Raw genomic sequence first — 24,824 nt, 5'->3', positions numbered from 1 at the left:
ACCAAAAGGTGGAGTGCATGCTCGTCTGCTACTCTTATATTATAAAAAAAAATACGAGTAGGTATGGCGGTGGCGCCTCCGGAATACAACAAAGGGACCTTATATTAATCGTATGACTAGTTCCTCAATAATTCGTTATCAGCATCGTCGGAACACTCAAAGAGCTTTTTATCTCCACACGTCAACGAAATGGTTAAGTAATTTAAATGTTTGTTCTAATTACACGTCGTCGTAATTATTTATATAGACACCGCAACTTGGGTTATGTATAGATTTGAATTTATTAGACGAATATTGAAGTTGATATTAAACCATCTATGGATTGATTTCGGCAGCACCACCATACCTTTAATGCCTAATAACAGCAGTATAAAGCCTTGTTGTGATTTGGGTGTGGTAAGGGAGACATAGTTGTACGAGGCGTTTCAAGATGGTCCTCAAGTAAAGCTGACGTCAGGTAGGAATCTAATCTTATCTGGGGTTGTTTACAGATGTATATGGGCAACAGGAACTTACCATTAGATGGACTGCATGCTCATTTGAAATTTCTATATTATAGAAAAACTAAGCATATATTTGATACGAAATATCCAAAAATACTACGAATAGTTAACGATTAGATCGCGCATTGGCAAACATTTGCTCCAATTGTTCAAGCTTATCCAAATAGCTTGTCCAAATAGCGGACTTTGTACCAAATAATACATTTTAATTTTCACGACCGTCGGTACATATCCCCTTTATTTGCCCAACTCGTCAATAAGCGAACCATTTTACATCGGTGTTTACACAAATTTCGCATATAGAGGGCTCTCGTCGAATTTGCAAATACGTTCAGCTGCATGTGCTTTTTATAAATGTTACTGTTGTAGTTAATTAATATGGGTGTGTTTTATGGGATGGAATCAGTGAATATGCAGATCATCTAATGTTAAGTGATTAGTACGTACAGCCAACCACAAAAGTAAATGATCATATTACTTAAGGTTCTAAAAATACTTATACACTCAACCGTTCATAAGTAGCTGAAGACAACTAGCACCATAATTCGATGAATGTTGTAAAGTTCTGTAAGTCTGTAATTCTGTAATCAAAAATAGTGTCAAAACATCGTAGTGTCAAAACTATATGAACACTAACGCGTTAAAAGTAGCTGAACGCCGTCACTAATATGATCATTGTTCAGCTACTTTTAACATTGTAGTGTTCATCTACTTTTGAAATTTTACGACATTCATCTAGTTATGATGTTAGTTGTGTTCAGCTACTTATGAACTCTTGGGTGTGTAGGTATTTTTGAGCCCTATTCTGTTCATCTACTTTTGAAGCTGACTGTACGTACGAACAGGTCCCTATCTGGTGCCGACTTTAACTATATGGTATTACGGCTCACGATTGTAAAGTAGGTACCCAGAGGTCTACCTGATGCGATCTTGGTCTAAGATGGTCTGGTATTGGTACTAGTAGGTTCGGGCAGACGTTATCTCATCATTTTTTGTTATTAACAGCATAACATGACTTACGACTTTGTTGGCACCACCACCACGAATATCTCTGCTATATATATATATATATATCATTTCCTGTATAAAAACTCTCCTGTATGAAACTCTTAAGTCGAAGACGAAGAAGATATATGTATAATACTAATATAGTCAAGGCACGCAAACTTAGTTGTCAGGGGTACACACTGCGATGCTGCCATGTATCATGTAAGGCCCTTGTTCTATTAAGGATGCAAGGCAGAAGTAGGCAAGGCCTCTTCTATTAAGTTTTTTTAATAGGAGTAGCAGACGAGTATGCAGTGGCTCCTGCCGCGCATGGATTTCTGTAATCAACCCCAGATAGGACAAGATATTCCTACCTGAGATCGGCCACAGATGCGTCATTACCCCTGAGGAATTATCTTAATTACTGAATAATTAAATATAATACATTATATTAAATGGAGAAATGAACATGAGAAAGGTATTAACGGACTGTCGGTGGCAACCGCCGTTTTGCGGTTACAAACACGTTTGCAATCGGTTCATTTATTTACATTTCAACCACAATTATATCGTGAAAACAGGGCCAAAGTATACCTTGTCTCAATAGACAGTGTAAACCAAGTTGACGCCTTTTGTATTTTTCGCTTTCTCTTAGAAAACGATCAGAGGGGGAATAAAAGTCGCGTCATTTATGTTTACAATATTTATTGATTGAGTTATTTTTAGATTATAAATTAAATATTAGAGTAAATACAACCGATTGACTTTTTACGATATGGAAACAGCAAACAAAAATGAAGTCCATCTGTTGGTAAGTGAGTACTTGTGCACATGTAAGTCATCTGTAACTAACCCCAGATAAGATTCAAGTCCTATCGGAGATCGATAAGTATGTCTTCCTCACCGCTCTTGCAACTAGAACATAGCGACTCTTAATACTGTTGTTTTTACGATAGATTTTACAGATAGGAAAAGTGTCTGTCCTACGGTGTCAAGAGCTAAAGATTTAATTCCTTACTGGCCTCCTACCACATTCGTGACATAAAAAGTGGACTCTTCGAGGCTGCTCTGCCCTAACACAGCATCTGAGTTTTTTTTTATAAATCTCTTAGGTATGCAGGTTTCCTCACGATGTTTTCCTTCACCGTTTAGCAAGTGATAATTAATTTATAATACGCACATAACTTTGAAAAATCAGAGGTGCCTGGGATTGTGCCTGGAATTTGAACCTCGAACCCCTCGATCAAGAGGCCGAGTTTCTTAGCCACTAGGCTATCATAGCTATGCTCACACAATGCAGCAATAACTCATCATTATTTACCTCGTATAAAAACAACTACAATTCATTTCCCTAAGAAATTGTGCAAAAATAAAAACGTCTCGATCGCAAAGGCCCAAATCAATTCCTTAGGTTTGCGAAATTGTGATTCGTAAGCTTAGCGAAGATTGGAAGCCGTAGGAAACTTCGGAATGATCGCATTGAATTATCCTATCCCAGTTACTTTTCGGGATCTATTTGTGTGGATTTCGGGATATGACTACTAGTACGATTACTTACGTTATCTTACTTATTTTTCTTTTTATGTAATGGAAGCAATCATGTTTACGTAACCAATTTCATATTATTCCATTCCTCCGTTTGTGGCCAACCTCAGGTAAGATTTTAATCCAGCCTGGGTTTGATTACAGATGTTTATGGGCAACTCACTTATCATCAAGGGAGCTGCATACTCATTTGCTACGTCACATTATAAAATAAATCGTAATAAAAATAATAAGGGCAGATTAAAACCCATCATTCAAAGAAGCTGTTAATGAATATGGTTATATTCATTATCAATCCATGTAATCCACATTATTAATTTAATTACTTATCACGGTATATTCGGGCACAATTCCTGTAACGTTCTAAACCAGCGATTCCTAAACTAAGTTCCTCGGGCAAAAACATTTTTTGCGTTACTCCTTAAGTTAGCGAGAACTCGATGCAACTCTTGCCACGCCATTGCATCTCTTGCCATAGTTCAGTCATGTAAGTTTCCATAAAATAAAAGTTATACGTATGTTCCGCATCAAAACTTCGAGAACCGCTGTTCTAAACAATAAGCTACGCAATTGCTATTCCACGGGAGTTAATAAAAACCCGATTTCTGTAACATATCCAAGTTACTGCGACTAGACGTTTATTTTCCTAACAGTTTACGTTTCGGTGGTACAAAGCGATGTGGTTCATCGACTCTTGTTATTTTTACAATGTTATTCCTACACCTTGATAGAGTTAGAAATAAACAGAGAGGATAAACAAGGGATGGTCTGTTTATGCCAGGTTATGCGCCCGCGCATCGGCGTCATTGATCTATGGTTAGGGTTGTCAACTGTAATAAAACGTAACAGAAATATAGATTTTTTTTAAAACATTTTAACATAAATGTTCCTTAAAAACGTAATTAAATATTTTTGTTACTATAAAATTTATGATCATCATCATCAATTTAATCATCAATAGAATGAACAAATTACATTTTCCAAGGATTTTTTAACATATAATGTAAATTATAGTCAATTATATTATTTAAAAAAATTATATCCATCTTCTACTTCTCATAAATTATCACGATTTTCGCCTTACAAATTATTTACAAATTATATAACTATAAATTATTTTACCGTCGTTTCCATTAAAATGTAAATAAACATTAAAAATACTAAGTGCCGAGAATAGCAAGTACTTAACACTTTATGCATTGCACATTATTTTTAACATTTACAATTATTTCATGAATTCATTTTTTATAGAACGATATAGTTATGTTGGCAACCCTAATTATGCAAGGCGTATTTCCATTGATCTGCAGTCGAAATGTACACGAGTTACACAGTTTGTTCGTAGGAATTCGGTGAGACCAGACAAATATTTTTTGCGTAAATAGTCTAAATAATCGCATATGTGATCTCTTCGTGAGATATTATGAGACTTCAAAATTGTTACATTTATATAGGTCGACCTATCTGGGTTTAATTAAAGATGCCCATGAGGCTACTTACCATTAGGCGTTATGCATACTTGTTTGCTACCACTTATTATAAAAACAATAATATTGGAGTCAAATAAATAATAAACAACCTTTGGTTAAAGAAATCTTTGTAGTTAGGTATACTGTAGCAGCACAACAACCACACCTAATCCTGTCTAATAACAACAACGTTAAGACCCGCTATTGGTTTTTTTATTTATTCCTCATTCAAATATACGAGAAAACACCTTATCTGCCAGTCAGCCTTAGATCAATGACTCATCAACGAAGAAGGCTAATCAAGAGACAAATGAGGTCGTTCAGTCTGTCACCTATTTCCGACTTTATCTGTTCCTAAATTTTTTTGGAGTTTACTCCTTAAGAAACGATTTGAGTTATAAGGCCCGGTACGGAAATTTTATGAGGAGTAAAATCAAGTGTAACACGAAAAGTTGAGGCGTAACGGAAACCAAAATATGAATCAAGAGTGCTTTTATTAATTTAAAATACAGTAAGTTCAAATCCCATATGAAAGTAATTATTACAATAAAAATAATTAGCAATATATAAAACATTAAAACGTCATTAACTAATTTGTTTACATTTTTGCATAAATTAAGTTATAGGTTTGATCATTTATAAACACTGTGAAAAATATGAACATTGGCGCCATAATATGATTAACAATCTTTTATGAACGTTTTTAAAGAAGAGTAACATATAAAATCAGTAAGCAATTGAATAAGATATAATATTAGCAAAATAAGTTTTTAACATAAAGAGGCTTTTGTAAGTTACTGATATATTAATTTAACTTATAAAAATGGATGCATTATTGATCAGCACCATCTATCAACGATAAACGGGCAAAATCAAAACAGTATTATTTAATATTTATTACAGAATTATTGCTAATGAATTATGTTCAAAATAAGTTATATAAAATTAGCAATACGTTTTAAATGAATTCTAGAATTATAAAACATTCAGAAACAATCCAAATTACATATAATAACATGTTTATTGAGTCTCATATAAATTTCATCCGTAAATTGCAACAAGGATATTTTATAGATGGCAAAGAAATTATAATTATTAAGTTTTAAGTTATAAAACGTTTAACATTGTTTTAAATATAAATAATTATATTATATTAAAATTTACTTTAATATAAACAATTATATTAAGTTACCATTATAATATTTGGAACCAAAATACATAGATTGATAAACTTGCAAACTTACAATTTATAAAACTTGCCACTAGATGGCGCTATTTTATATTATTTTGTAACATACTTTATGTAATACGCATTATTGAAGTAATATAAATAATCCGAATAATTACAGATATATGTTTGTTTCTCTTATCATTTTAGCAGATGCGTTCATTTACCTACCCTTTTTTCTATTCGATATATATCATAATTATCATTCGTAAGGAGTAAACTCCAATCGTGCGTCGTAGCTGACACACACACACTTTTTTTTATACCAAACATTTTGATTTTAGACTGTTACATTCTCGTGGTTCCACCAATTAGATCATCGTAATACCAATTTTTAACTCAAACGTACATTACTTGTATCAACAAAAAAATGTTGTTGAATTTTAGGGGTATTTCCAACTCTCTATAAGTCCAGACTTAAAAAAATATTGACAGTTCGGCCGTCTGACATAGACTATAGTAACTGTAGTCTTTACGCCCGACTTCGTCTGAAACGCTTTCATCCAGCCCGCTCAGACCCAAAAAGACTAGACAAAAAACTGATCGTTGATGACAAAGGTGAGTAGTTTTGTCAGGACGGCTTTCTTTTTGGTCAACATCAATATTTATTATTGGTCGTTTTCATTGATAACTTTGGATGTTTTGGACGTTTATTTATTTACTTAAAAACTTGATGGTACATTAACGTGGTACAACAATATCAATCAATATTGATAAATTAACTAAATATTACGTTAAAAACGAATTAGACAAGAGGCTGTCTTATCAGTAGCGATGTTAATTAATTATTGTGTATTGCCGGCAATGTTGGATGATTGATCGGCGTGGTTAATATTGTTACTTAATTGATATAAGTCAAAATTGGTAAACAAATATTGTTTTACGTATCTTTGATCTAAATTCAGTATTCCAAGGCTTACAAAATGTGTTTAAAACCACGACTTTGGCACAGTACAAATATGGAACAGTATAGAAAGTAAGCCTAGATGAAAAATAATTACCTACACTTCATTGAAGAATAAGGTTGTCACTATATTATTTTTAATAATAATGTTATTTATTTATATTTTAGCATGTACTGTGCTATTATGATCAATCAATCGAATTGCAATAACTACGCAGTTTACAAATAATATAAATAGTTAATCTCACGGCATCGGTTAATCCCAGCAAAATACGATAATCATTATTATCATCATCAAATCATTACTTTTAAATATGGAAAACAGTGTAACATTGTTAACTTGTGATACAAGTTACTTTGATTTTTGTAGATCTTTAATTTGTTATTAATTACGGCGTAACCTTTTGAGTTTTGGCGGAAGCATACAAATGAATAAAAATAAAAGCAATAAATGAAATGAATAAAAAAAATGATTCAAAAAAGCTGAATTCAAACAGCCGTATACCACGCAATACTCTCGTGTCATTTTTAAAAATATCACGGAAATAAATAGCAAACAAATAGCAACGTGACCACTCGTTTTCGACAGTTGCTACTGCAGCACTGCGAAAACCGCTTAGGGGCCTCGTCGATGCGCATGTTTGTGTGAGTGTGCCGTTTTGAACGCTTTGTAGGGAGTTTCTTTACTGGTCCATATTTCTACTGTGACTTTGGTCTCAGGTTTCCACCCATTGGAGTGCATAAAACTACCACTACGCCACCACTGCTTTATTTCCTAGATCTTGTGCACGTGACCATGCACGTGGGCATTGTATACCAAAGGAAACATATCCTATGTGTTCAAGGTCATAAATAATCTATATGCCAAATTACATCCAAATACGTTTATTAGCCGCTTTTGCGATAAAGAGTAAAAACACATTCGTCTATATTTCTATCTATTAGATTTATAATATTAGTTAATTACCTGCAAAAAAAAAATCAGCCAATATTTTTTAAAATCATATATATGACTTTAAAAATTCATATCCGACCAGCCAGTGCCAAATTTCGTTAATTAAGCCACTCAGTAATTCACAAACTAAAATACCAGAAAATATTTCCGCGAAAATAAAATGAAATCCACCATCGCAATTCAGGCGCGTTCTATTCCCCATTTTATTTTCCATTCCCATAAATAGTTCAGCCGCGACATAAAGGCTATGCAAATGCGTTTATTGACACATGTCGTGCAAGCTGTCCAAATTTTCCAAAATTCCGTGTACACAGGAGCCATTGTGCGGATTTTCAATAGCCCATTGTCACTGCCCAATAGCGCATACGGGCGGACAGGAAGTATGGGCTGACATAGATAAAAATAGAAGTGGGGGTTGCCAAGAGTATGAAAACAAAAAGACAATTCGTCGTGATGGAAGAACAATGTCGAATTTGCAAAATAGAAACGGTAATTCCACGACCTCTATGGTCGAAGGTCATATTAATTTGACGACAGAGGGTCACCAGTACCTATCCCCTCTTAGGTTTAATGTTTAACTTAAATAGTTAATTAGTTAATTGTATCAGGCGTTACTTTGCGGAAATCCATGCTATTAAGTTAAGATTAAAACTACTTCGCAACAATCCGCTACAAATATGTATGATGGTATATATTTTAAACCATGCAGTATGTACCACCCTCCCTCCCTCAAAGGATGCATGCAGATGCAAAAATTAAAAATATACACCACCATACATACCACCACCAACACGTGTTTCGCTCCAAAACGGAGCATCATCAGGGTAAGTTGACTCTACGACGGTTAATCGCTAAGTGACGCTGTCAACCTAATGCATGTTAACCTAATAATGTTTAACTTAAACTTTTTTCGAACCTTAAGTTATAATGACGCTTAAAATCCTTTTACGTTATTTTGACGTCTAAAAAGTTAAGCAACGTTAAGCACGGTCAGAGTTTAGATGTGTGACTGCTACCAAGAAATTTCATGTGGTTGGTTCGATCTATGTCGGGTGTTAAAAATCAAAAAATTAAAAAATAAAATGTTAAAAATTACATTAAAAATCTGTCCCTACCCCAGGTCTTATGCCGCGTCCACACAATTGCCGAACCTTTTGATTCTCCACTTTTCAATGCCCTAAATCCAAACATGGTTTGGAACGATACGGCACGGCTTGAACACGACATTTATACAATATGTTAGGAATTACGTAGAGAATTCCGTGCCGAATAGTGCGACTTAGAAATAATTATGTTCATACAAAAACGTTACTTCTTGTAATTATAATGGAATGATTTCTATTGTTAGCAATTTTTTAAATTTCACTCACGCATAAATTCCCGCTAAAATCTCTTCACATAAGTGTTTCATAAGCATGCAGCCATTATACTTTACGAATGGAATAAAAATAATTCGTTTTTAACAGGACTTAAAGGGAGCAGTGAACTAAAACAATGAGTACTTAGCTAAATTTTTAACCCACTTTTTCAAGTAATGGACTGTACCGGAAAAAGTGTTGTTAAAATATTTTTTTTGCAGTAGAAATGAAACTAGGACTTTGCAAATTTAAATCCGGAACTCCTTAAAAATTAAAATGTGAACTTTCTCGATTAAAACTTTAAGTATTGAAAACAGCATTTTTTAAAAGATCGCTCAGTTGAAATCTCAAATAATGTTAACATTTTAATTTAATCTATTTAAATCAAATTGATATTTTAGGCTTAGAGGGATCAAACCAATCATAGATTTAAATCAAGTGCAACGGACGATAGTTTGAATTTGATAGATAGTAGTTGTTTTATAGATAGTAGATAGTAGTAGTATTGACATTCAAAAAGTGCTCTGTAAAGATCATATTTTGAATTAAAAAAAATGATTTGATTTGATAGTTTTGCATCTTTTACATATGCAGAATATCTTTTACAAACCTTTATAACGTCCTCCAAGTCTAAATACAAAAACATGTGATTTTTCCCCTGATTGATATAAACGATTTGGGTAATACGATTTGTTGTTGATTGATATAAAAACCCTACATAATTAATATTATAACACAAGTATCATGATACATTAAATGAAAACCTACTAAAACGTCCATCATTATCAACAAATTCCACCCCACATCAGCAAACTACAAGTTTTTAATATAGAATTAAATAATAGATTTTTTCTAGCAGCCGTCGCGGGCCCGGCACGCGACCCGTCAATCATTAGGGTCCAAACAAGACCGGTAGGGTACAACACAGATTTAAATCTATAGAGGTGCCATCGTTATAACCAAAATTGACATTCGCCTATTAGGTGTAAAAATGTATGGATGTAACACTGAAGTTTTTAATGGTCTTTGAAGTTTTAAAAACTCTCTGACTTAATGCTGGCTCCAAAACAATTGTACTATTGCGATAAGATAAAAATACTGGTTTATGGGTGGATAATAATGGCACAGTTTTTTTTTTCTTTTTTCGAGACGTTTCACACACTTCTCAGGAGTAGAGATGCATCTATGACCAAGTTTAATTTTTCCTGAATGTGGTACAACCCTTTGTGGTTTGAATACGAGGATTTACCGCGGTATCTATGCTTCACTTTTACAAATTTTGTTTTTTTTTTTTTTTTAATTCTAAAACCTATCATCAATTAACCTCAGATCAAACTACTATAGTACTACTTGAGGTGGAGATGACAACCTAACATCATTATCACATGAGTGGCATGACATTGATCACTTGCTGTTTCATTAAACATATCTACTTTCCATTATCACGTCTATGGATTTAGATCTATGGTATTCTGGTTATAGTAACAGGGGAGTTTTGAGAATGGCAACCCCAATTTCACTAAACAAAGACACTATAAATTGGATCCTTGAATCAGCATTTGAATTTTTTATTACCTTTTTCAAATAACATTTTTACAAGTAATAGGATTAAAGAATGTTGTTGAAATGTTTGCTTTTAAAGGGTTTGTTTTTGGAATCCAGTTACCTGTTGTTTGGGTAATACGATTTGTTGATTAAATCCCCTGGTATTTAAAATTGAATTTTGATGTGAACACCACTCTCGTCGATATTCATCATCGACCCATAACTGTCCCACTGCTGGGTTGGTGTCGCCTCTCAGAATGAGAAGGACTAGGCCAGTCCAACGCGCTAGCCAAGTAGGAAGTAGACTTAACATACTCGAACTAAAATAACTTTTTTTAATCTCTCAAGTAGGTATGCTGGTTTTCTCATATCTTCATTTGAGGTTAAAGCGAGTGATTATAACGTTATATACATAACATTGCCGATATTTTCAAAGTGTCCAATACTCCCCTGCACTTAAAGAAATCAAGGTGGTAGAACCCTTTGTGGTTTGACTCCGGCGGCACCACCGCCACACCTATTTCAGCCTAAGAACAGCATTGTTAGGTTAGGTTAGGTTAGCTGTGTACCGTTTTGAAGGGTGTGGTAAAGGAGACATACTTTTCCGAAGCGTTCCAGCTCCGTCCTCAGGGGTAGCGGCGCATCTGTGGCCGACCTCAGGTAGGAATGTCTGATAATATCTGAGGTTGATAACACATGTATATGGGCGGCAGTAGCCACTTACCATCAGGCGGACTGCATGCTTGTCTGCTACTCCTATATTAAAAAAAAAAAAATAAAGATTGCTATGCTATAATAACAACCTGGACAACTAAAAATGCTTATTGCGTTCTGCTTACCCTCCGAAACGCTGAAAAATGGGTTAATGGCTGAATTGGTTAATGGTTTAAGTATAGTAAACGTTATGAAAAGTATAAACTTTACAAGTTTTAATGGCATTATTGGCTTTTTATGTGCCGTAGATTTCGTGTTTACAAAAAGACACGAATACCCAGAACCAGAACAGAAACTTAAGTCATTTAAATATTTGTCTAGCCGGGGACTGAACCCAGAACACATCACATGTCAAAAGAGCAGTTAAAAAATATATTTTCCGCTTATCCTGTAATCATGAGTTAGTACCTACGTACTAATGCAATGCATTCATTCTGTTCATTTCTCTTCTAACTCAACTAGATTTGTCAATGATAATGGAACATTTATTCATCCATCCCACAAATGTCATCTAGACAAAATCTCTTGACAAAGCGGGATCTAACCGAGATTTCATTCACTGAGAATTAAACTGCAAAATGAAACAAAAGGCAAGGCTCAACAGGACTGCACTCGAAACATTAAAGGAAGCAGCACTTATACATAAACCCGACATAAAACAAAGATTTAAATCGTTACCTAAAGTGTAGTCTGTAAGTCGGATGTGAAAAATCGCCAAAAATATAATGTCCGCTATTAATTTAAGATTTAGTTCGTTTTGAGTAACAACTGCTTTAACAAACTAAATACGAGTATCTTATCAAATGTTAAGTTTCATTTACATTAAATGAATTTTATTGCCAATTTTGCTTTCAGTATTCTGTCAATGTCAACCCATTACTATTTCACTGCTGGGTATGGGTCTCGTCAGAAAAGCTTAAGCCTATAATCCAATGCTTTAGTCAAGTACGAATTGGTAGACTTCATATACACTTGAGAAATTGTTTCTTAAGGCATGCAGGGTTCTTCACGATATTTGCCTTCGCCGTTTAAGCAAGTGATAATTAATTTCTGATACGCACATCAAATTTAAAAATCAGTTTCCTAGGATTTGAACCACGGACCTCCCGATCATAGACAGAGTTTCCAACCACTAGGTCAAGTATTGTTAACGGCCCTAGAATCATAGCTAACAATCGCATTGTTGACAAACACAACGTTATGGTTGCTATACTTTTTAAAATTATGTCTAACTCTATGACGTTAAACAAATAAAGAGAAGAACGTTATTTGTACGTCAACAATGCTCTATGGAACCAGTGACCATAGAGAATGAGGAATCGATAAAAACTTTTTTCAAAAATCAAAAATGTTCCGTTGATATTACCCCCTTTGACAATGCTAGTATAAAAATTGGTGCACAGGAAGCTCGTATTTGATGAAAGTTGAGAGGGATATTGTGAAATCTGAAATGATTTTCACAATATCTATCTACAGTTAGCAAAATACTGTTTGTGAAAATATGTTATTGTATATTATATTTGTATTGTATTCACCACTTTAAATATGTAGAAGTCGGGGATTCAAACTAAAGTGATTTCTATAGATGTCTTGCTATAAGAGTTCTAATTTTTAGTGCTTTATTTTTAAAGAGTGTAGTTAAAAAACCGACCTATACTAAGGTACTACATTACACGGCGAATTTTGTAATAAATAGATCAGCTTAATATTATTACGTTTTTTAAGGACCTATATAAAATTTATCTAATGTTTGGACTATCCTGAACTATATAATATAATAAAATATCTTCCACATTTTTCGACCAGATTGTTAAAATGTCATAAGTATAACACTGTCCAAAACCGAAAAGAATAACTCCGAAAAACACTCGAGAGAATCGAAAATAAAATTAGCAAAAATTTTACGCTCTTTGACTGTAGAGCGACCGCATGCAAATTTTACTTTATTTTGAGTAAAATACGCAAATTGTCGCGAACGGCGCTTCCCAACTGCTGCATGTGTGAATTTTAAATAAGTGCATAGTATAGTCACTATGTGGAAAACATGTGAAAAACTCGATGGACTTTTAAACAAAAAATAAAAAACGCTTCGCAACTTTACAAACAAATCTTTTGTGAGTGTACTTTGAAAATGAAGTTGACACAATTGTTTACTCTTGAAATCGAAATAGTGAACCGAACTTGCAGTAAAAACGACAGTTTTTGATTTTTGTGCATCTTCATCAACAACCCATCACTTCCCACTGCTGGGCAGGGGACTCCTCTCAGAATGAGAAGGCCATAGTCCACCGCGCTGGCCAAGTGCGAATTGGTAGACTTATGAAGATTTTTGTGCATATTTCGGTCCAAATACGAACTTAGACCAAACTAAAGATCGATAACTCTTGAAGGATACAAAATCGTTACTGCGTGGAATTCAAAGGTAAGTGTGTATCTGTGTCATTTTTTGCAATTTTTATGAGATTAAAAATAAGCACTAAGGTTAATTAGATAACTAATGAAACATCCCAATATGGCTCTCAAAGTCACTCATGAAAATGGTACTTTGATTATCAAAAATACTTCAACTTTTTTGTCTTAGACTAAAAACTAATTCCGTAATTTATTCCTGTCACTTTTCGCTTACCTGTCGTGTCATAAAATGTAAAAATAAATAAAAGCGACTTCAGTGCGGTAATGAAACCGCAATCTGGGGTTTAGCAACATCTTAAGAACACTTAGAGCTTTATTTCCGGGATCTTGACTCAGTCTTACGTCTGCGTTAATCTAAGGTTTAGTTACGAGGAGGTTTAGGTAACTATGCTATCTTTTTAAAATGTATTGCAAGTATAACTCATGAGATACGACTCAAAATTTTACATAGAATAGGTACAAGTTTAAGGTTTATTTTTTAGCAGCAGATGAGCCGAGGTCTAAGCTGGAATGCCTCGTATAAGTATGTCTCCCTTACCGTACCCTTCAAACAAGAACACAGCAGCTTTTAAAACTGCTGTTTTTAGACGGAGATAATTGTGGTAGTGGTGCCGCTGGACTCAATCACACAGAGTTCTACTTTAAAAAGTAAAATACTTCTTAATTCGTAAATGGAGGCAACATCGACTCATTTATCTCCCTGAAAGCAGCAACGCCTCTGAGGCCGACTTATAATAAGATTCCATTTCTATCTGCACAACCGCCATGGGCAGCAGTAGCCGCTTAATATCGAGGGGATTGTAAGCTTGTTTGCTTCTACTGTATAATAAGATAAAAATATTTTCTCTTTTAAGATTTTGTATCATCATCATCAACAACCCATTACTGTCCCACTGCTGGGCACGGGTCTCCTCTCAGAATGAGAAGGATTAGGCCATAGTCCAGCGCGCTGGCCAAGTGCGTATTGGTAGACTTCATATACCCTTGTGATTTTTTTTTATAAATCTCTCAGGTATGCAGGTTTCCTCACGATGTTTTCCTTCACCGTTTTAACTAGTGATAATAAATTTCTAATACGCACGTAACTTTGAAAAATCAGAGGTGCGTGCCTGGGATTTGAGCCTTGGACCCCTCGATCGAGTGGTCGACTTTCTTAACCACTAGGCTATCACTGCGATTTTCTATACTTCTCAGTATTACTAAAAATACTCAAAGCCCACACAAATACTAACCGAGAGAGTGCCATATTAAGCAACGCCAAAGCCTAAAATATAGTTTACTGCCGTTTGTGAACTTGTCACAGTTCGCCTTAATTGATTGGATCTCCTATGGTTTACAAAGAAGAGAAGTAAATTTAGAAAATGTAGAATATTTACACTAATATAGAAATATGAGAGCAGTTGGTTTTGCAAAGTTATGTGTGCTTAACACATTAATTTATTTATGAAGAAAAACATCGCGATAAAAACTGAACTCTTAAAAACAAAACACTTGTCCAACGTGGTACACAATGGTCTTAACCTTTCTCATACTTAGATCTTTGCCCAACAGTGAGACTGTAATACTTTGCCGAAGATTATAACAACAACACACTATAACAACTTTACTTAAATAACACTTATGACTTATTTAATCATAGTCTTTTTTTAATCCAACTCATTTATGATATCGCGTTCTTCAAGCCATAGGGGCGTAAAAAATGCGTATTTTCAGTTATTACGTCATCCGCTTCCATATTTGTCAATTAATAATCTCTCAACAGATAATAGGTAAACATTTTTTTAAGAAAACCATAAAAACTCTTCGACGTTAAAAGTTATTAAGTTTTTTTATCTCTTAAAATTAGTGGTATTGTATACGCCCCTAGAGTTTGAAGCCTGCCATTATATTCTATAACATCATCAACCCAATACTGTCTACTGGGCATGGTAAAGATTGCGTCTAATTCGGGTCTTAGACCAACCAGTAAGACTTAACATACCTCTTTTCTCCATATGGTAGTCCTAATCGAAACAGTTAACAGAAATGTGTAGAGGCATGCAACACAACATTTAGCATTCGTCATAATTAATTCACCATTTTAATAAATTGTAGTTATTACATTTATTTCTGACATTTTAGTTTCCTTGCAGTAGTTCTTAGGTATAATTGTTATTACTAAATTGCTACTATTGGTTCTAATCAAGGTAATTAACCAACAAACGTTCCACTGCTACGTATTTATTTTTAAAACACAAACGGATTAGCATGAACCTGATAGGAACAACACAAAAAAACATCGCACAGTATATACGAGTATTATCTTAAATGTCAAAATATGATGGTTCTTTATTTTTAAGTCACCAATTGCTTGTTACCATAGTTTCATGACAAGTATAGAGCCAGGCTACCTCCTATCCTCTGTATGTCGTAAGAGGCGTCTAAAGGAAGAAAGGGAAAGAAGACATACTTATCCGAGGCATTCTCATTAGTCCTCAAATCTCAGGTCAATCTCAGGACTCTTATCTGAGATTAATTACAGATGTTCATCGGTTCATAGGCGGCGGCAGCCACTTACAATCAGGCTGCACCTGCCACTTCAATATCATAAAAACTATGCAATATAATTTACGAAATGTTCAAAATCCTGAAATTCGGTATGTAAAATTACATTTCAACAATTGACGTGTCGATGGGCTCCGGTCAACGTGATTTGAACGTGCTTAACATGCCGGAACAGGTCGACTCTTCATGACTAACGACCTTTCGAATTTTTTGAATAGCCTGAACTAAGGCTGTAGCTTAGGAATGGTGTTCCATAATGCTTTTTTGTGGTCTAACTAGATTTTACGTGACTTTTGCGAAGCGCTAATTTTCGCTAACTAAATTAATCCAAGGCAAAATATTCAGGTTGCTTCCATTTTTTAGGATATTTTTTTATAATATAGGAGCAGACGAGCATGCTACCCACCTCATGGTAAGTGGCTAATGCTGCCCATGTACATATATAATCAACCCCAGATAGGATTAGGATCTCACGTTATTTAACTTCGTAGATCAATTGATATCTACACAAGGTTATACGAGCTTCGTTTTTCAAAATTACTCCATTCCACTTTCAATTCACAACAGGCAAAAAAATTAAAACAAATTTTAAATTTACCTAAATAGCACATCGCGCCTACGTTGAGCTTTATATCTTATGATTCTAAGCTTCCAAAAATGTGACTTGAAGCTACGAGTAAAGTTCACGTGATAACGCGGGCCAAAATGTCAATTTTCTTTAAAACGATCCAGGCTGAAGGAAGTCCTTTTATATCGCTGAAAGCTCCTTTTGTGGGGCCAGAAATTGCTCGTCTCAATTTTATGCTATCTAGAATTTTGTGTGAATGCATCGCCCTGGGCAAGACATGATGTGTAACTAGATGTACTCGTATGATTTACTTCCGGATTTGAACCTGGACTTAAATTGTTTTTGTTGAATTACTGTTCTTACTACTTATATTTTTATTAATGTGTGACTAATGTACATTAGTACAAATCAAAATTATTGGTAGATTTGGAACTTTTTTTAACTAAAATACTTCAAAGGCACAATTGTTTTTACTTTTTTTACCGCATACATACATACCCCACTCATAGGGACATATGTAAGTACGTAGCTACCAAGAACACACCTTTATGTACCTAAGCGACCGAAATGCATAAAAATATCCTATACTATAAGATGTTCTTTTGTTCCCATACTTAGTTTAGAAGTTCCAAAGTCGTGCTATCTGGAGGATTGAGCTAAGCCGAGCTCCACTCACTTAGTTCAGCTTTGTCTAGTTCTAAACTGAGTTATTGGAGCAGTGCTTAAGGAAACTTTAAATTCTCATGAGTAAATGATTTTATAGGAAACTGGGTAGTTTCATACCTTTTAAGAACTATTTTACTTTATTTATAAAACCCATAGGCATGTTGCCCACGATCTACACAAACCACAAAGCTATACTTGATTTTCTCTTCGAGTGGGTATATCTACAATTCCTAATACCCAAACCTAATTTTCTACCCTAATTAGTGGGTGGCCATCAAATTTGTGCGCGAATCACTCAGACAGCTGTCATCCTCTAATTATATCATAAATAAATTAACATCGCGTGACCGTTTTAATCGCCTTTGAATTTCAACGTTAATTTCTGTATTAATTACGAGCTTACCATTCACGGAAATATGGAAATGGAAATGATATTGAATTTTATAATGATAATATTGTAAGTATTTTAACTAATATATTACAAGCTTCGTAGCATTAGATATTCTGGTCTAACATGCAGATGTTACTGGGTTCGATTTCGGAATATCTATACTACTTTGTATTTTGTACCTATATTTTATTGTATGCGATAACTTTAAAGTTAGAATTTTTAATATGTTTGTCTGCTATATAAAAGGCCCAGTGTTATTATTCTGTTACCTTTTATTAACTTAAGTAAAGGTTGCGACTGAGCCGCAACTAAGCAAGAGTCGTCGTCTACTCACTACTGTCCCACTAGTGGGCAGGATGTCAGGTCTCCTCTCACAGTAAACAGGGTTTGGGCCATAGTCCTCTGCGCTGGCCCGAGCGAACTTTTCTTAAAAATAACCACCGTTTAAATAATTGATAATTAATTTCTAATACGCATTCATAAAAAAATAATCGATTCGAATCTCACTCCTCCTGAAGCCTAGACTCTAGATCTAGGCTATCCAATGCTTGTTATCTCATATTAGTACAGATACTAAAACCAAATATGAATATCTTTTCCTTCATGGTTAAAAGCCGAAAAATGTTTTACAATATTCATAAAATACAACGAGACACAGGGATTGTAGCAAGGTCTCTAAGGGTTAGATAAGTAGTTTCGGAGTACTTCTAGGGTAGTTTGACATCCCCACTATCGAGTTTCCACCCTATAGATAAAATATTAAAGATAGCGAGTATCTCACATGTTATTTATGATAAAACTTTCTCTATATTTTTATACAATGATTATTATTTTGTAGCTGTGAGTTGGGTTAAAATTAAACCTTGCATCAGCAATAAGTTATCAATTTAGTAAAATAACACAGTAGATACGTTTAAAAGGTTGTACAAACGATACAATAACACCGCGTATTTTTTTTATAAAATAGGAGTAGCAGACGAGCATGCAGTCCACCTGATGGTAAGTAGCTACTGCCGCCCATGGATATCTGTAATCAACCCCAGATAGGATTATATATTCCTACCTGAGCTCGGCCACAGATGCGCCGCTACCCCAGGACTAAGCTGGAACGCCTCGGAAAAGTCTGTCTCCCTTACCACATCCTTCAAACCGGAACACAGCAGCGCCTAATACTGCTGTTACTAGGTAGAAATAGGTGTGGCGGTGGTGCCGCCGGAGTCGCACCACAAAGGGTTCTACCACCTTCAAATTGCGTTCAATTTATTGCGTTAAGCAGTTATCACTAGTTTCTTTATAACCTCTAATCTAGAAGGGTGGGGATTCCGGCTTACCTACCTATGAGACGGCCATCATGCAAAGACGCCAGAGAGCAAGGAGAAACAAACCAAAGAGACATGCTCGCTTACTTCTTTAATTAAAAAAGGTATAATCCTCCTTATTACACTACAACGTCTCTGCCACAATGAAGGCCTTAAATATCCAATATGTCAATGGTCCATTGCTCCCACTTACTACCAGTTTTATCAAAACACAATATTAGCATTTTAAAATATTCTAACATAAATATTGAAAGCACCGTAAAATCCATTTCAACTTAAAATGTACAACCAAACATACATCTATTCAACAACAAACTGTACAATTATAAAGAGCGTAAATTTATTCAATTTACTTTAATAATTTGTCCGTTTGACTGCTAAAATATTAATTAAATTAGCGCAATTGCGATGCTCAAACGAATGCCTAAAAATGTACAGTATACAGTGTACGGTGGTTTGTTTTAGATTTATACGGGGGAGCGTGTGTATGACGGCCACAAGTGGGGTGTGGACGAGGGTGCACCACAGAGTAATGTAGAAACAGTGGGAGATGCTTGACGCTTTGCGCTTGATCCTACACTCACAGAACCACCACACTCACAGACCGAGGATGGAACCCAGAACCCTCTACGTATGCTACGTATGCTGCGTATCAATAAGGTGACCATTCCATCAAGCACTTAAACACATTTAGAGTTTTCATTCATTTTTTTCTATCTGCCTTTTTTATAAAAGTGGGTATATTAATATTATTTTAATAATGATGTTAATTCTATTACCGTAGCAATTAGCAGAACCGACGATTTATCTAACTTTACAACATGTCATTTCGTGAACTACGACAATTAACTGAACGTAATTTTACGTACAATCTTAATTTAAATCAGTTTAAGGTTTTTGAATTCATTAGAACTGAAATAAAATCTTAGTAATTGTTGAAATTATACCCAATCCAAGAAATCCAATAGTCTAATCGTAAATATGTGTATTCAGATCATCTTCAATCTATCAATGGCCAGTATTGACCATAGTTTCCCTTTCTAGATAGACTAGTACTAGATAAACTAATAATATTAATAATGATTTTATATACCTTAAATCCCTAGTAAGAATGTTCGAACCAAAATAAATTATATCTACCCCCAAATGACTAACAAAGCAACACCAATTAGGTGCCCAGTAATAGTAATACTAATGCCCAATATTTGAATATCCTATTAATATTAAATATCATTACTTTATAATCAATATCATAACATTAAATATTTACTAAATAAATAAATATTCGTTTTCTCTGTTATCATAGCTTATCTGTGTAATGATGCACTTTATTAACATGGTCGAACATTGCGTTGAAATATTTAGAAGGAATTTACGAAACAATTTTTGGGGATTCTTTTATTATTGTTCCTTACTAAGGGTTTGCAAATGCGTGCCTTTGGGTTAAGGTATTAATAAATTAATAATAGGAACGGTATGCCTACATACTTTACTGGTATGTTGGTCGTGAACACTAAAATATATTATACTAGTTTTTGCCCGCGGCTTCGCCCGCGTTTAAAAGAAAATAATATAACATACTAACATACATAAAACTGAAAATTCGTACCAACTACTCGTCAACGTCAACTTTGCTAAAGATCATCACTTGATCAAATGCATAGTTTACAATTCAATCCTTACTAATATCGATTAAATAATCGATATTTTGGGTCCAAAATATCGATTCTCCGAACAATGGATCTTAGATCGCCATCCCTAGTTCCCGTGTTATTTCCGGGATAAAAACTATCCATGTTCTTTCTCGGGTCTCTGACTATCTTTGTACAAAATTTCATTAAAATCGGTTCGGTGGTTTAGGCGTGAAGAAGAGACAACCAGACAGACAGACAGACAGAGTTACTTTCGGATTTATAATATTAGTAAGGATTAGGATTATTTCATACGAAAAAGCAGTGATTGCCTAGTGGTTAAAAATCAGCCTCTCATTCGTAGGTCCGAGGTTCAAATCCCAGACACGCTCAAAGTGCATATTAATAATAATAATAATTACCCACTATAACTTTGAAGGAAAACATCGCGAGAAAACTTAACACTTAAAAATTCTCCACCGGTTCGTACTTGGCCAGCTTGGTGGACTATGACTTCTTCTCTGAGAGGATACTCGTAGCCCGCAATGAGACAAGAATGGTTTTACAATGATTTCATATAACTAATGTAAGGAAATTCAAATGCATGAAGGAAAAACGGAGGAAATAGCATACGCACTGAAACAGCATAGACATTTGCGGAAGTGAAGTTGCGGAAAGATTAAGATTTCCATATTAAAGCTTCTTTCTTAGCTCAGAGGCATAGAAAACTAACATTAACTTAATTTCATTCATTATTGTAAAGTTGTAATTGCTACCTATAGACATCTGTAAACCTAATAAAAGAGAACCGCGAAAAAGTCTAATACATGATGAAGTAGTGTACATTTCCTATCTTTTTTTTTATAATATAAGAGTAGCAGACGAGCGTGCAGTCCACCTGATGGTAAGTGGCTACTGCCGCCCATGGACATCTGTAATCAACCCCAGATAGGATTAGATATTCCTACCTGAGGTCGGCCACAGATGCGCCGCTACCCCTGGGACTAAGCTGGAACGCCTCGGAAAAGTCTGTCTCCCTTACCACACCCTGCTGTTATTAGGTAGAAATAGGTGTGGCGGTGGTGCCGCCGGAGTCGAACCACAAAGGGTTCCACCACCTTCAAGTTCTATCTCCATAAGTTATGAGACACATATCAGAAAATATAAATAAATAAGGTGATATACCACGTTTATGCAACCATATGACTGTAACCATCTGATGGTGGTAAGAAACCTTACCATTTAAGATGGTTACAATCAAAATTGATTACGATAATGAAAAAAAGTTAGTATAAAATTAGGGTTTATTATCTCAAAGTGTAATCTTTAAGCATAGTCTTTAAGTGACTTGTTTTGGTAAATTATCATTTAAGATTTAAGCAGAAATTCTAAGTAATAAGCAAATTATACTTTCCTCATTATATTGTTTTTAAAACCAAAGTATTAATTTAAAAATACATGATTAAAAATATTTCTTACCTGTCACAACTCACTTCGACATACCCCACAACAATTCACTAACACAACACAAAAAAAATATATTAAAAAAATTCGAACATCGGAAAAAATATCGTATTATAACATTTGGAACTCGGAATAAACTTAGAATCATATATCGATCGTGGGAACAAAAATTCAAATCGCTAAAATTTGAGTTTAGAACAAATTTTAAATTACGAACATCGTAACAAGTTCGAAATTCGAATCGATCGTCGCGGACGCGCGCTCGCCACCGCGAGGGATGACGGACTGAACGCAACCGTAACATCTCCCGAATGAGTCCTATTACACAATACAAAAAAAAAGCTTAGACCCTTAACAAATGTATTTAAGACAAAACACTGGAAAGATTATAAACTACTTAAACTACTAATATTATAAATTCGAAAGTAACTCTGTCTGTCTGTCTGTCTGGTTGTCTCTTCTTCACGCCTAAACCACTGAACTGATTTTAATGAAATTTTGTACAAAGATAGTCTGAGACCCGAGAAAGGGCATAGGATAGTTTTCATCCCGGAATGCTCCATTTATCAGGTTCGAAAAGCACCCCACACTTTTTCCACAATTATACTATTTACGGTTCCTTAATTGATTCTTAGATTGAAAATTATTTTCTACTTTTTAGTTGATTTTATCATAAAAGCGTGTTTTTTAGTTTTTTGAACTAAGTATAATTATTTGTTCGTATGTTAGGATGAATAGGGGTGAAATCTTGTAAATGATTTAAACCAGTTAACTCCAACCGAAGTATTGCATACACGTTTAGTTTCGATGATAATGCATGATTAGTTCAGCGACGTAGTCTAAATCCAATATAGCGAAAGCTCCAAGATTTTACCATATTTATTTTTATACACCCCTATTATGGATGTCAATTAAATAGGTCTTCTGAGAAGAATACGAAAGACAATATGACGTTAAAAGCTACTTTTTTGAAAGTTTTTTTTTTATATATTTTTATTTGTGTCTATACTAAGAGCATAGATAAGTATAGATATCTCACCGCCTTGTAATTGAAAGAAGCCATTGAATGTCTTAAACGGCTGACAATTCTGTCAGCTTTTTAATGGTGTAATTTACGCGGAACAATGCCCACATGCGCAGTTTAGTGGTGCAAAAACACGAAATCGAAGAAAAAGTGCGGAGAAATATCGTTTCATTCGTAAATGCTCTAAAAACTGTATTTTTTAATATTTTCCAAGCACGAGAATAGATGACAGTGACAATTTCAATTGTCAAAAGTGGTTACATTTTCTTGTTAGAAGTGAATAATCTGTACTAATCTATGACTAAGAGTAGTTTTTTTTTTTTAATTAATTTGAGAAATAAATATTGCAGTGGCGTCGCCACGTTCAAAACACAGAATTTTCTAAGTTTACAGCCTCTGTAAGGGTTAGTAAAGTAAATTATTAGCTATATAAGTGGTGTATAAGTTTTATCAATAGCGTTTGTTGTTAAACTAAAATAAAAATCGATTTAACAGTCAATTCTCTCCTCTTGCATTCACAATGGAACTCCATATAACTGAGCTATTAAAACATATTTGTCCATAGAGTAAATAATCACATAAAAATAAATAATCACAGAACTGAAATAGATAAGTATTATCTTCAGCTTCCAGTTCCCACGCTACAAAAACACCCCATTCCAATTTACATCTGGGAAGATGACACATGTCAAGTAAAAGTTAAGAATGGAAAATAATTTACTCCAAAGTTATTAAAAAGATATTCCAATGATGAGGGTTGCTACCTTATATTTAGCTTATGTTATTTTTTTGAAATAGAAACTGAAAAGACATTCGTCCTTTTTGATTGTTTTTGGGTACGATCTATTATTGTTTCTAAAATATGTAATTTTATTCTCATAATATCCTTATCCTTATCCTTACTAATATTATAAATCCGAAAGTAACTCTGTCTGTCTGTCTGTCTTGTTGTCTCTTCTTCACGTCTAAACCACTGAACCGATTTTAATGAAATTTTGTAAAAAGATATTCTGAGACCCGAGAAAGGACATAGGATAGTTTTTATCCCGGAAATCCCACAGAAACTAGGATAAAATAATGAATGTTTCGACCCAAAACATTCATTATTTTAATCGATATTAGTAAGGATTGAATCGTAAACTATGCATTAGATCAAGTGATGATCTTTAGCAGAGTTGAAGGTACGAATTTACAGTTTTATGTATGTTAGTATGTTATATTATTTTCTTTTAAACGCGGGTGAAGCCGCGGGCAACAACTAGTAATTAAATAAAACTATTTGTAGTATTATGTAAGTATATAAATTACGATTAAAATAATATTTTCTATTATAAATCCTACTATATATTTGATAGTATTTTTACATGTTTTAAATAGTATGTTAAGGATACTTTTTATTACACTATATTTTATAAAACGTCATATTATTATATAAACTATATTGACTATACATTTGTAAATATACCAATTTCAGTATTCTGTAGCTTCAATAGCAAGCTTAACTTATTTTTAACGTAAACAACGCCATCTCTACAAATACCGCTGAAGCTTTCGTGAGCTTTCACGTAGAGTTGTAGAGTGGGAAACCTTCACGTAG

The 24,824-nt window shown here is 34.2% G+C and overlaps 1 protein-coding gene across 1 annotated transcript in view; it reads right to left on the bottom strand.

The window, feature by feature from the left end:
• Positions 1-22,374, bottom strand: part of LOC140749899 (kinesin-like protein CG14535) — a 407,024-nt gene extending 384,650 nt beyond the window's left edge. Inside the window, exon 1 of the mRNA XM_073083137.1 lies at positions 22,219-22,374. The gene's annotated coding sequence lies outside the window, so the exon portion shown is untranslated. The remainder of the gene's footprint in view (positions 1-22,218) is intronic.
• Positions 22,375-24,824: the final 2,450 nt, after the last annotated feature.

This window comes from Epargyreus clarus, unplaced genomic scaffold (genome assembly GCF_041222505.1).
Source record: "Epargyreus clarus isolate Ecla_fem2 unplaced genomic scaffold, WU_Ecla_fem_2.2 ptg000018l, whole genome shotgun sequence".
In the NCBI taxonomy this organism is placed as follows: domain Eukaryota; kingdom Metazoa; phylum Arthropoda; class Insecta; order Lepidoptera; family Hesperiidae; genus Epargyreus; species Epargyreus clarus.
Note: the sequence above shows the minus strand (reverse complement) of the source record. Positions and strands in the feature narration are given on the sequence as shown.